The 11,716-nt window shown below is 42.7% G+C and overlaps 1 pseudogene; it reads left to right on the forward strand.

The window, feature by feature from the left end:
* The first annotated feature begins 10,933 nt into the window (after positions 1–10,933).
* On the forward strand, positions 10,934–11,019 carry LOC119948646 (annotated as a pseudogene).
* Positions 11,020–11,716: the final 697 nt, after the last annotated feature.

Consider the following 11,716-nt stretch of genomic DNA (forward strand, 5'->3'; position numbering starts at 1 on the left):
CCCAAGAGGATTAAAGTCCAGGGCAAACTCACAGGAGAGTAAAGATAATGGTAGTGTTAAGCAAAGCAATCTAGGAGTATGTCACTGGAAATCTATCATGCATTTTACTGGTCCAGAGGCAGATAACCAGAGTGGCTGAAATGTATTCCAAAACAGAAAGCTCAATATATTATTTAGATTTCGAATTAAACATCTGCATGTTAAGCACTGACAAGCCTGATCGCCCTACTGTGCTTTTGTAATCTTGACACAACAACATACATTATTTATCTTAACTCTCCTCTCTATCATTCCACCACACTGTGAATTCATTTTACAGATTTGTTGTTTCATTCCAAGTAACATTTCTTTGACCATTAATTGCTCTTCCAGTTCCTAGGATTCGCATGCCCCAGGTCCAATTCATAGTGGATAGAGTATGGGCCTGGGAGTCAGAATCAATCAATCAATCGTATTTATTGAGCGCTTACTGTGTGCAGAGCACTGTACTAAGTGCTTGGGAAGTACAAATTGGCAACATATAGAGACAGTCCCTACCCAACAGTGGGCTCACAGTCTAAAAGGGGGAGACAGAACAAAACCAAACATACTAACAAAATAAAATAAATAGAATAGATATGTACAAGTAAAATAAATAAATAGAGTAATAAATATGTACAAACATATATACATATATACAGGTGCTGTGGGGAAGGGAAGGGGGTAAGATGGGCGGATGGAGAGGGGGACGACGGGGAGAGGAAGGAAGGGGCTCAGTCTGGTCAGAAGGTCATGGTTCTAATCTCAGCCCCGCCACTTGTCTGCTGTGTCACCTTGGGCAAGTCACTTCACTTCTCTGTGCCTCAGTTACCTCATCTGTAAAATGGGAATTGAGACTGAGCCCACCTGGGGCAGGGGCTGTGTCCAACCCAATTTGCTTATACCCATCCCAGGACTTAGTACAGTGCCTGGCACAGAGTAAGCGCTTAATAAATACCACAGTTTTAGAGAAGCAGCACGGTGTAATGGATAGAGCATGAGCCTGGGAGTCAGAAGGTCATGGGTTCTGATCCTGGCTCTGCCACTTGTCTGCTGTGTGACCTTGAGTAAGTCACTTCACTACTCTAGGTCTCAGTGATCGCACCTGTAAAATGGGGATTGAGACTGTGAGCCCCATGTGGAACAGGGGCTGCGACCAACCCAATTTGCTTATATCCACCCCAGCGCTTAGTACAGTGCCTGACTCATAGTGAGCATTTAATAAATACCACAATTATTATTAAAATAATTTGCTGCCATTTTCTATTGAAACTCTAGCATGCTTATTAAATGAAAAAGAATATGTGCTGCCATATTTATCCTTAAAAACATGCACAAGGGAGCAAAATGTTATCCCAATAAGATAGAAACCAAGTTGAGATTAGAGCCTACACTTCTGTCTAAGACTGGTTTCTCTCCATTTTGCCTCTTAGAAACTGTTCCGCACCAAATAGCAAACACAATAGCTCAACAAAGGATGAACGTCATGTGGTTGGGACTGAATCTCATGTGAGTCATTTCAATTATACTCAAAAAAGTAAACTTTACTGTCAATGGTGGCATCTTCAAATCCACTGGACAACCATATAGATTTATTTTCTCCTCTTATTATGGTAGAACTGGAAATGGCTAAGTTAACATTGGGAAAATAAAGTAGAATTCCACTAAAACATGTAACGTCCCTTTGCTGTTCCTAGGGATTTTCTGAGGTGACCTTTGGAGACTGATGAAGAAGTTACTGAAGGGCCCTGTTGAAGCAACTTAAATACATGGCTTGAAGAGAATACAGAGAAATGGGTAGGAAGTCCCAGGGGAATTTGATAATATTGGGTAGAAAGTTCTGAAGTTGCTTTTAAATATTTACCTTTGGATTTTGAGGTTTTTCTGAAGTTAAGGGGGAAATGGTGTCCTTTTAAAGGGGAAAAGGTAAGTTTACCTATAAATCCTCTAATGAGCCTAAAGCTTGAAAAAAAATAATATGATTGTACTGTTGGGCATAGCATTTATATATGCATAAATACATAGTATACAAATATCATAGTGTACAAAAAGTATACATAGTAAATACATATTTTTCTCCCAAAGCTGCCATGGAATTACAGTGGTGTCTGTGCTATTTTCTGAACAATGATGATGCCAACTTTGAACATTCCTCTTGAACAACTTTCCAGCCTTGTTCACATCAATGAACAAGAAACAGAAACACCAATGGGCAAGAGAGTTTGGAAGCTGCTCCAATTTTCTACTCAGGTCTCAGTGGTCATTTGGTAAAGTAAACAGAATACCTTTACTGGGGACATGTAAATAAACACATGCCTCCAGTCTATATGAAAGAAGGCAATGAGCCTAAAGTCAAGTGACAAAACTGACTGCCATTTAATGGACTTGGCCTCATCTTTCTATTCCTTCTCTTTAAGTTGGTTTCTTCTTGGAATTTTTTTCTGGCACAACTCTGAATGTATTTGCCAAAGCAACACTTTATGTCATTTAAATTCAGTGCTCTGGAGGGAAATGTGAGGGACTGAAGCAGGGAGTGGCCCTGGTAAATGTCACTGAACAATTTGCAGTCCACACAAGATTGTTTTATACACACGCCCATGCTCACAGGCAGCATTTGTACATTTGTCCCTTAAACAGTAGGATTCACTGACAGGCTATTCTCTTCTCCTAATATGAAAGAAGATGCAGACTCAAAATAACAGGTTGAATCATATCCCTAATCAATCGTTACTCTCCATGCATAGGAGTCCTTATGAAAATCAGTCAATCAACGTCATGCAAATCAATCATATTTATTGAGCACTTACTGTGTGCAGAGCACTGTACTAACTACTTGGGAGAGAACACAACAATATAACAGACACATTCCCTGACCAAAATGAGTTTACAGTCTAGAGCATTTATTATGTGCAGATTATTGTACTGAGCACATAATAATAATAATTGTGGTATTTGTTAGACACTTATTATTGGATAGACAAAATTATTCAGATTGGACACAATTTTTGTCCCACAGTTTTGTTCCATGTGCTTTTTGAACCCAAAGGCATAGCCCACAGTCTAAGTAGGAGGAAGGACCAGTAATGAATCTCCAGAGAATAATAATAATAATAATAATAATAATAATAATAATAATACTAATGGTATTTAAACACTTACTATGTGCTAGATACTGTACTAAACTCTGGAGTGGATACAAGCAAATTGGACTGGATGCAGTCCCTGTCAATCAATCAATTCTATTTATTGAGTGCTTACTGTGTGCAGAGCATTGTGCTAAGCACTTGGGAAGTACAAGTTGGCAACATATAGAGACAGTCCCTACCCAACAGTGGGCTCACAGTCTAGAAGGGGGAGACAGAGAACAAAACCAAACATATTAACAAAATAAAATAAATAGAATAGATACGTACAAGTAAAATAGAGCAATAAATATGTACAATCATATATACATATATACAGGTGCTGTGGGGAAGGGAAGGAGGTAAGATGAGGGGATGGAAAGGGAGATGAGGGGGAGAGGAAGGAGGGGGCTCAGTCTGGGAAGGCCTCCTGGAGGAGGTGAGCTCTCAGTAGGGCCTTGAAGGGAGGAAGAGAGCTAGCTTGGCGGATGTGCGGAGGGAGGGCATTCCAGGCCAGGGGGATGACGTGGGCCGGGCGTCGACGGCAGGACAGGTGAGAACGAGGCACGGTGAGGAGATTAGTGGCAGAGGAGTGGAGGGTGCAGGCTGGGCTGTAGAAGGAGAGAAGGGAGGTGAGGTAGGAGGGGGCGAGGTGATGGAGAGCCTTGAAGCCGAGGGTGAGGAGTTTCTGCCTGATGTGTAGGTTGATTGGTAGCCACTGGAGATTTTTGAGGAGGGGAGTAACATGCCCAGAGCGTTTCTGGACAAAGACAATCCAGGCAGCTGCGTGAAGTATGGATTGAAGTGGGGAGAGACACGAGGATGGGAGATCAGAGAGAAGGCTGATGTAGTAGTCCAGACGGGATAGGACTATCCCCATGTCCCACATGGGGCTCAGAGTCTCAATCCCCATTTTACAGAATAGGTAACTGAAGCCCAGAGAAGTGAAGTAACTTGCCCAAGATCACACAGCCGACAAGCAGTGGAGCCAGGATGAGACCCCATGTTCTCTGAGTCCCACTCCTGTGCTCTTTCCACTAGGTCACAGTACTTTCCATGCAATAGAGTTGGTAGACATGACCCTTGCCATCAGATTTTACAATTTTGAGGGGACATGAAATTTAGAACAAATTACAGATAGGACAAGCGGCAGAGTATAGAAATATGTACATAAATGCTGTGGGGTTTGCGGGGGGGTGGGGTGAGTATTAAAATGCTTGAGGACTACAGACCCAAAAGCATAGGCAATGTATTAGGGAGGGTGATTAGAGTGGGGAAAAGAAGTCAGTCAGGGAAGGCTTTTTGGAGGAGATATGATTTTAGTAGGTCTTTGAAGATGGGGAGAGTGGTGGTCTGTCAGATATGAAAGGGGAATGGTTTTCAAGCCAGAGAGAGGATGTGAGCAAGGGGTTGGCAGTGAGAGAGATAAGATCAAGGCACAGTGGAGATTTTGGGGAAGTGGGGAGACATCAACTGAACATTTTTTGATAAAAAATGATCCACACAGTAGAGTGAAGTTTGGACTGGAGTGGGGAGAGAGTCTAGAGGTGTAATGAAAGTAGAACTGACAGGATTTGGTGGCAGACTGAATATATGGGTTGAACGACAGAGTTGAGTCAAGGTTGTGGTCTTGTGAGACAAGGAGGATGGTGGTGTTGTCTACAGCAATGGGACAGTTTGGGAGTAGAGAGGGTTTGGGTGGGAAGGGAAGGAGTTCTGTTTTAGACAGCAAAAACAAAGCAAATGCATGCTATCATCCCAGCCAAATTCATCAACAAATACTAAGGATCAAGAATGAGAGAACTGAGAGAATCCTTAACAGTACATGAGTGTGATACATCACACAAGAGCATTTGGCCTACAAATGCAATTGTGCCACCCTAGCCAAAACAGGCACATAGTCTTCAAGTTGACTGCAGTCAACGAGAATTAGAATAGAGGTAAGCCTATTGGATTTGGCTATGAGGAGGTCATTAGCTTCCTTGCAGAATGCGGTCTCAATAAATTATCATTTGCAAGTCTTCCTATGTATGTGCCAGAGCAGTCATTGGCCTACGTAATTTCCTGGGTGATGGGTCTAAACCTTTTGATATTGTTCATAATCAGTTAAATGGGAGAGTTTTCCAATGGACTGGAAGTATATTCTCAATCCAGCTTTGTTGAATCCCCAACTATGGTGACATCGAACAGGTTGAGCAGTTCTAATCCTTTGGCACAGCTCTGCTTTGATCTGAAGGTGATGGACAAAGAGTTAGGTGGGGCCTCTTCAACTCTGACAGGAGCAACCATTCCATCATGGTGTAACCTTGGTGAACTAAGAACAGCCAAATACGCTTATTACTTGACCATCTGCTGATGGTCCCAAATGCTTTTGTGAAGTCAGTGGACACAGTACAGAGGTCTTGTTCTTGCTCCCTGCACTTTTCCTGCTGCAAAGTTCATATCTGCCATGCTGCATTATGCCACATTGGAATTCATGTAGTGGTCAGGTGACTAAATCCTTCAGTCATTGCCCAGAAGTATTTGGTTGATCCCTTGGGAGAGCTTCCTACAGAAATGGCTTGTTTGTTTAGATGATTTTCAGCTTCACCTCTCATTCTCCAAATAAGGATATCTGTAGGGAGAAAGTGGCTGGAGGGGGAAGTTTGAATTTTGAATAAAGTAGCATGGTCTAGTGGCTAGAACATGGACCTGGGAGCCACCTTCCCCACTTGTCTGCTGTGTGACCTTGGGCAAGTCACTTAACTTCTCTGAGCCTCAGTTGCCTCATCTGTAAAATGGAGATTAAGACTGTGAGCTCCATCTGGGACAAGGACTGTGTCCAATCTGATAAGATTATATTTACCCAGTGCTTAGTACAGTTCCTGGCACATAGTAAGTGCTTAACAAATGCCATAAAAAGTAAATAAAGGGAAAGTTTTGCCCTGTAGAGGGCAGGAACCCCTGGAGGTGGAGAATAGTAAGTTATATACTCTGTGTTTCTGGGGGTCCAGGCTGGTTGAGCCCTTAAGAGGATTCTTATAAGAAAGAGCTTATCTATCTATTTAAGGGAGATGCAGTCTTTCCGCCACCCTTCCAAGTGGAAAGTTTTTTGCTGCAAAGAATAGAGTGGCTGGAACTGAAAGTTTATATTTTGGAAACTAATGCCATCATAGGTAGAAGTGTGAAGCAGGTATAAATAAGAACTGACCTGAAGGATTTCTAATTTGGTCTGCATTGGGAAAAGTTGTAGGAGGATGCTATCTCTACCCCTGCTTAAATACAACATGCATAATTTTGTCCTCTTAGGGTCAAATTAAATTCTGCTTTTTGTTTTCCATTGACCATTATATATTATTTTTGAAATGCAGAGCCATACTTCCAGGCTCTTCTCAAGACAACAGATAATGCCCATTCTTCTGTGGTCAGCCTAAAGCTAAAGATCAAGGAGAACCAAAATGACTGTGTGTGTTTTCAGTTTTGGTTGTTTTTTTTTAAGGTTCCTCTTTTAATTCTCTTGACTTGAGTTTGTAATATAGAGAATCTGTGCTAATGAAGAATGTGTCTAGAAGATGCATAATGCATGCTTTTTAATTAGTTCTGCTGCTATAATTGATTAACATTGTGCCTGTGTAGTACTATTACAAAGAATCAGCAATGTAACACGGTAGGCATCTAGGTCCTGTGGGGGGGGAAAAAGATTGAACGTAGCCATTGTGTAACATCTGCATTAGCAGGGCAAGCCCAAGTACAGTATTCCTATTGAAAGTTGGGTGGTAGGAGCTTTCAGCAAGAAGAAACAGAAACAAAGGGGAAAAAATGAAAGATCAGAAGGCTGAGAGGAACAAATACAGAAAATAGTATAAGGAGAAAAGAGAATTCTGACTGGTAATTAAAGCTAGGAAAGGAGATTAGGATGAGAACTAAGAGTGAATGAATGTCACTAAATCTGGCTAAAGAAGCTGGAGTAGGCAAAGTTAAAGGCCTGGAGAATAGAGATGGGAAGGATATATGCATATTTTTTTTTCAAAAACAACAACATTAACAAAAACATCTCCCAAAAACCCAAGAAAAATCAAACATATAAAGATGAAGATGATTTGGAAACCAAGTTGTGTTTCAATCAGTAGCTACTAGCTCAAAGAACTGCAAATGCAATGATACTTTCAATTCAGTGCTGGACCTTGCTAGAGGGTGGGACACTCTTTCCAACAGTATTATCCAAATGGGCAAACTACACATGCTGTAGTCTTTACTGCTGTTCAGCCAAGGCATGTAGGTAAGAAAAACAATGGGAATGAACAGCTGAGCCCTTTTCCCAAACACACACACAAAGTTCTGTCACTGGCAGGAGAAGACCAACTCTCCATTACTTATCCCTATGAGTGGTGCAGTGGGCTCCTCTGGTTGCTTGGTGGCCCAGTAGCCTGTTTTTCTACTAACTGGGAGCATATCATCTGTAGAGTTTAAGAGGTAGCATCCCTGTTGGTATTCATGAAAATATGGAGAGAAGCAAAAAGACATTCCTTACTCCAGGTTTCAGGAGGAAAATTTTGAGTCCAAATATGAGTCAGGACCTAGCCCATTGCCCTGCTTGTCAGCCCCAACTATAGGCATACCCGCAGTTCCAACCCACCACACATAAAATCCAGAATTAAGTCATGCAGTAATTGCTGGTGCAGATCAGAACCTGTAAGCCCATTGTGTCCAATTGCTGCCAGAAAATTAATTCCTTTCCCACCCTCTCCTCTCTCTTCACTATTTTGTCCCCACTCTGCCCATTCTGTTTAATATCCTTCCTTCACCCTCCAGCTTCTTAACTTGGCCTCTCCCTTACCTGTCTGCCTCCACCCCACCTATTAAAAAAAGAGCACTTCTTTCATTCAATCATATTTATTGAGTGCTTACTGTGTGCAGAGCATTATACTAAGTGTTTAGCCCAGCTCCTGCCTGTCTTTAACAGCAACCAGCATGATTATCATGGAGAAAAGGGACATAGTTAATCCCAGAAGCCATCTACAATTTGCAGCTGTCAAAAGAGGCTTTGCCTTCATGGGAGAGGAGGGAAGGACAGAAAAGAAGGATAAGAAGAGACGTAGGAAGGTCGCTGCTGCGCTTGGGGACTGGAGCTTCTGGGGGAGTCAGAGATTGATCTGGGACCAAAGTAAGTAGCTGCAAAATCCAGGATGGAGCCCTGATGTGAGGGCATAATGACTGGATCTGGACAGAAAGCATCTTGGCTGCCAGGGCAAGTGGAATCTCCAGTATCTTCAGGCAACGAGACAGGGTCAGGGTCCAGGCATCCAGCCACCGGGAGTGGGCCTCTACTTGCATTTTCCTGCCCCTCTCATGCTGGTAAAAGTGGAGGTGCATGGTTTGAGGGGGATATGGTGCACCTCACTGATTTACCAAAGAAAAAAATACTGGCGGGGGGGGGGAATGAGGGAAGCTAGGAATACAGGGTTGGAGCTGGATGATTTGGGAGCAAAGGAAAATTGGGGGCAGAGGGAAGGGAATGAAGGGAAGGGACCAACTCCTGCCATCGCTGTTTCATCACACAGAGAAATCATGCACTTTGTTGATATCATGTGGCACACTGCATGAGATTATGCGTGGCTCAGTGGAAAGAACATGGGCTTTGGAGTCAGAGGTCATGGGTTCAAATTCCGGCTCCACCACTTGTCAGCTGTGTGACTTTGGACAAGTCACAACTTCTCTGTGCCTCAGTTACCTCATCTGTAAAGTGGGGATTAAGACTGTGAGCCCCCCGTGGGACAACTTGATCACCTTGTAACCTCCTCAGTGCTTAGAACAGTGCTTTGCACATAGTAAGCGCTTAATAAATGCTATCATTATTATTATCATCACACAGTATCATGTCAGTGGGTGAAAGGCACTTTGAACTCACACCTTATGTCACAAGACCTGCTGAAGCTAGCATTGGCAATCAGGATGAGGGCTGTTTGAAGTCTGAAACCCAGCAGTGCTCTTACCCTGATAAACTTACATTATAATAGCTCAATAATGATAATTAAAATTATGGTATTTGTTAAATGCTTACTATGTGCTAAACACTGTACTAGATGCAATTTACTGGGTTGGACACAGTCCCTGTCCCACATGGAGAGCACAATCCATCCATGCTAAAACAGAAGAAGGACTTTGGGTGCCCATGCTATCAACCCAATTACCCATTCAGCACTCTCTTCTGCCTGTACTGCTTCTGTGAGGGCAAGGACAAGCAGTAAAGGAGAAGCGGTAGAGGTACATAGGACTCTTGCCACACTGTTTTGGGTTTGGAACCAGGTCAGCATGGATTCCCAGTGATCAGCACCACAGAAGGGCATAAAGGAAGGTGTGACACAAGGAGAGAAACTTCTGGGTGTTGGGGAGGTTCCCAGATCAGTGGCACAGCTTCTAGAGCTTCAGTAACACCATTCCTACTTTACCTTCACATTCACAGTCGTAAGATGGTGTGATGGATAGAGCTACGGATATATGAGAAACATCATAGCCTAATGGAAAGAGCACAGGCCTGGCAGTCATTGGACCTGGAGTTCTCATCTCGGCCTTCCAGCTGCCTTCTGGGTGACCTCGGGCAAGTCACCTTACTTCTCTGACCCTAAGTTTCCTCATCCATGAAATGGGGACTAAATCCTACCCCTTCCTACTTAGAATGTGAGCAGCATGTGGAGAGGTTCAGTGTCCAATGTGATTATCTTATACCTACAGTCCTTGGAACACTGTAAGTGCTTAACAAATACCATGATTACTATGATTACCACTGCTCCTGACATTTTCCACCACTGTCTCCTGCCTATAATAATAATAATAATGATGATGGCATTTATTAAGTGCTTACTATGTGCAAAGCACTGTCCTAAGCACTGAGGAGGTTACAAGGTGATCAGGTTGTCCCATGGGGGGCTCACAGTCTTAATTCACATTTTACAGATTAGGTAACTGTGGCACAGAGAAGTTAAGTGACTTGCCCAAAGTCACACAGCTGACAATTGGTGGAGCCGGGATTTGAACCCATTACCTCTGACTCCAAAGCCCGGGCTCTTTTCCACTGAGCCATGCTGCTTCTCACGCTGATTCTATGCCACCCCAGTGTATCAAGGGCATCAGGAGTAGTGGTAGGGAAAGTTCTGGAGGTTCCCTGGAACTCCAGTACTGCCAAAGATTTAAGAGATGGTAAGTTCTTTGAGGGCAGGAGTCATGCCTACCAACCCTTCTACTCTCTCAAGTGTTTAGTGCAGTACTCTGCACACAATAAGCATTTAAATAAATACTACTGACTGATAGAAATAAACCAGAAACAGCCACCAGACCGTCCTGGAATTCCAGGGGCCCCTACTCTCTCACATGACTGTCCTTCCACTTTAAACATTTCAGCAGTTGGTGCTAGTACAAAAAAGGATTCTGCCTTTTCTCAGAACACGTTCCCATTCTAAAGCAATCATCTTTCAACCATCAGCAGCAACAATAACATTTACAAAGCACCAGGAGGTCAATGCTTTTTAAATATTGTCTTCACAATGCCTCCTCAAGAGGGAGAGGTTGAGAGTCAAGAGCATGTCTTGCAGTTTTGTTCCTGACCTTTATCTAGAGTCTCTTGTGTAGTCTTTATATCCTGGTTTTAGATTTTATAATAGAAATAACTGCTAACTTTTGGTCAGCAACCTTCCACCCTCTTGACTAGATAAAACTGGGTTCTCTTTACTCTGATTCACTGACATGTCCTTTCACAAAATATTCCCAGTGTAATGCAACAACCTCTAGAATCAAATACTATTTAAATCATTTTAATTATGCTGTGTGAAAGGAGAGGTTAGCACTACCCTTGAGAAGGATAGAGTAGGTCCTAGCAGCCTTTACAACATATGTTTAAATTTGTGATATTGTACTCTTCCAAGTGCTTAGTAGAGTGCTCTGCACACAGTAAGCACTCAATAGATACGATTGATTCATCTAACATTTTTTTTTCCTCTTTAGACTCCTTCTGGGCAGGGAATATGTTTACCAATTGCTAAATTGTTCTCTCCCAAGTGCCTAGTATAGTGTTCTGTACAAAGTAAGCACTCAATAAATATGACTGATTGATTGATAAAGGTTTGGGAAGGGGTAGGCTTTTCAGTGAATCTTGGGTTTATTCCTCTTGCAATCTATAGACCTGTAAATTTCACATCACAGGGCCAGCTCCACCATACAAGCAAACTGCAAAATTGTCTAGGATGCTATCTAGTTAGGGGCGGAGGTGGGGAGTGGAAAAGGAGGCCCTTTTGTCTTTCTGATTTCTCATTTCCTGTTTCAATTGCCTTCTATGTCCCTTCTTTTAGCCTAGAAAATAAAAAAATTCTAGAGCCAGCCCTGCTGGGCAAGTGGCTAATCTGTGGCCATGGAGCAGAAGGTCTCTCAGTTTCTCTGCAGCAGCAGACACTTTATGTTGAGTTGATGTTGAGTGAGTCACTCACATTTTATCGTACAATGGCTTGGATTCTTTCCTGACTGCCAAACCCCTCATTCCTCCTTGAAACACTACCAGGCCTTAGTTTTCCTGCCTATCATTATCACCATGGTTTTAAAAAGACCAA

This window comes from Tachyglossus aculeatus, chromosome X4 (genome assembly GCF_015852505.1).
Source record: "Tachyglossus aculeatus isolate mTacAcu1 chromosome X4, mTacAcu1.pri, whole genome shotgun sequence".
Lineage (NCBI taxonomy): Eukaryota > Metazoa > Chordata > Mammalia > Monotremata > Tachyglossidae > Tachyglossus > Tachyglossus aculeatus.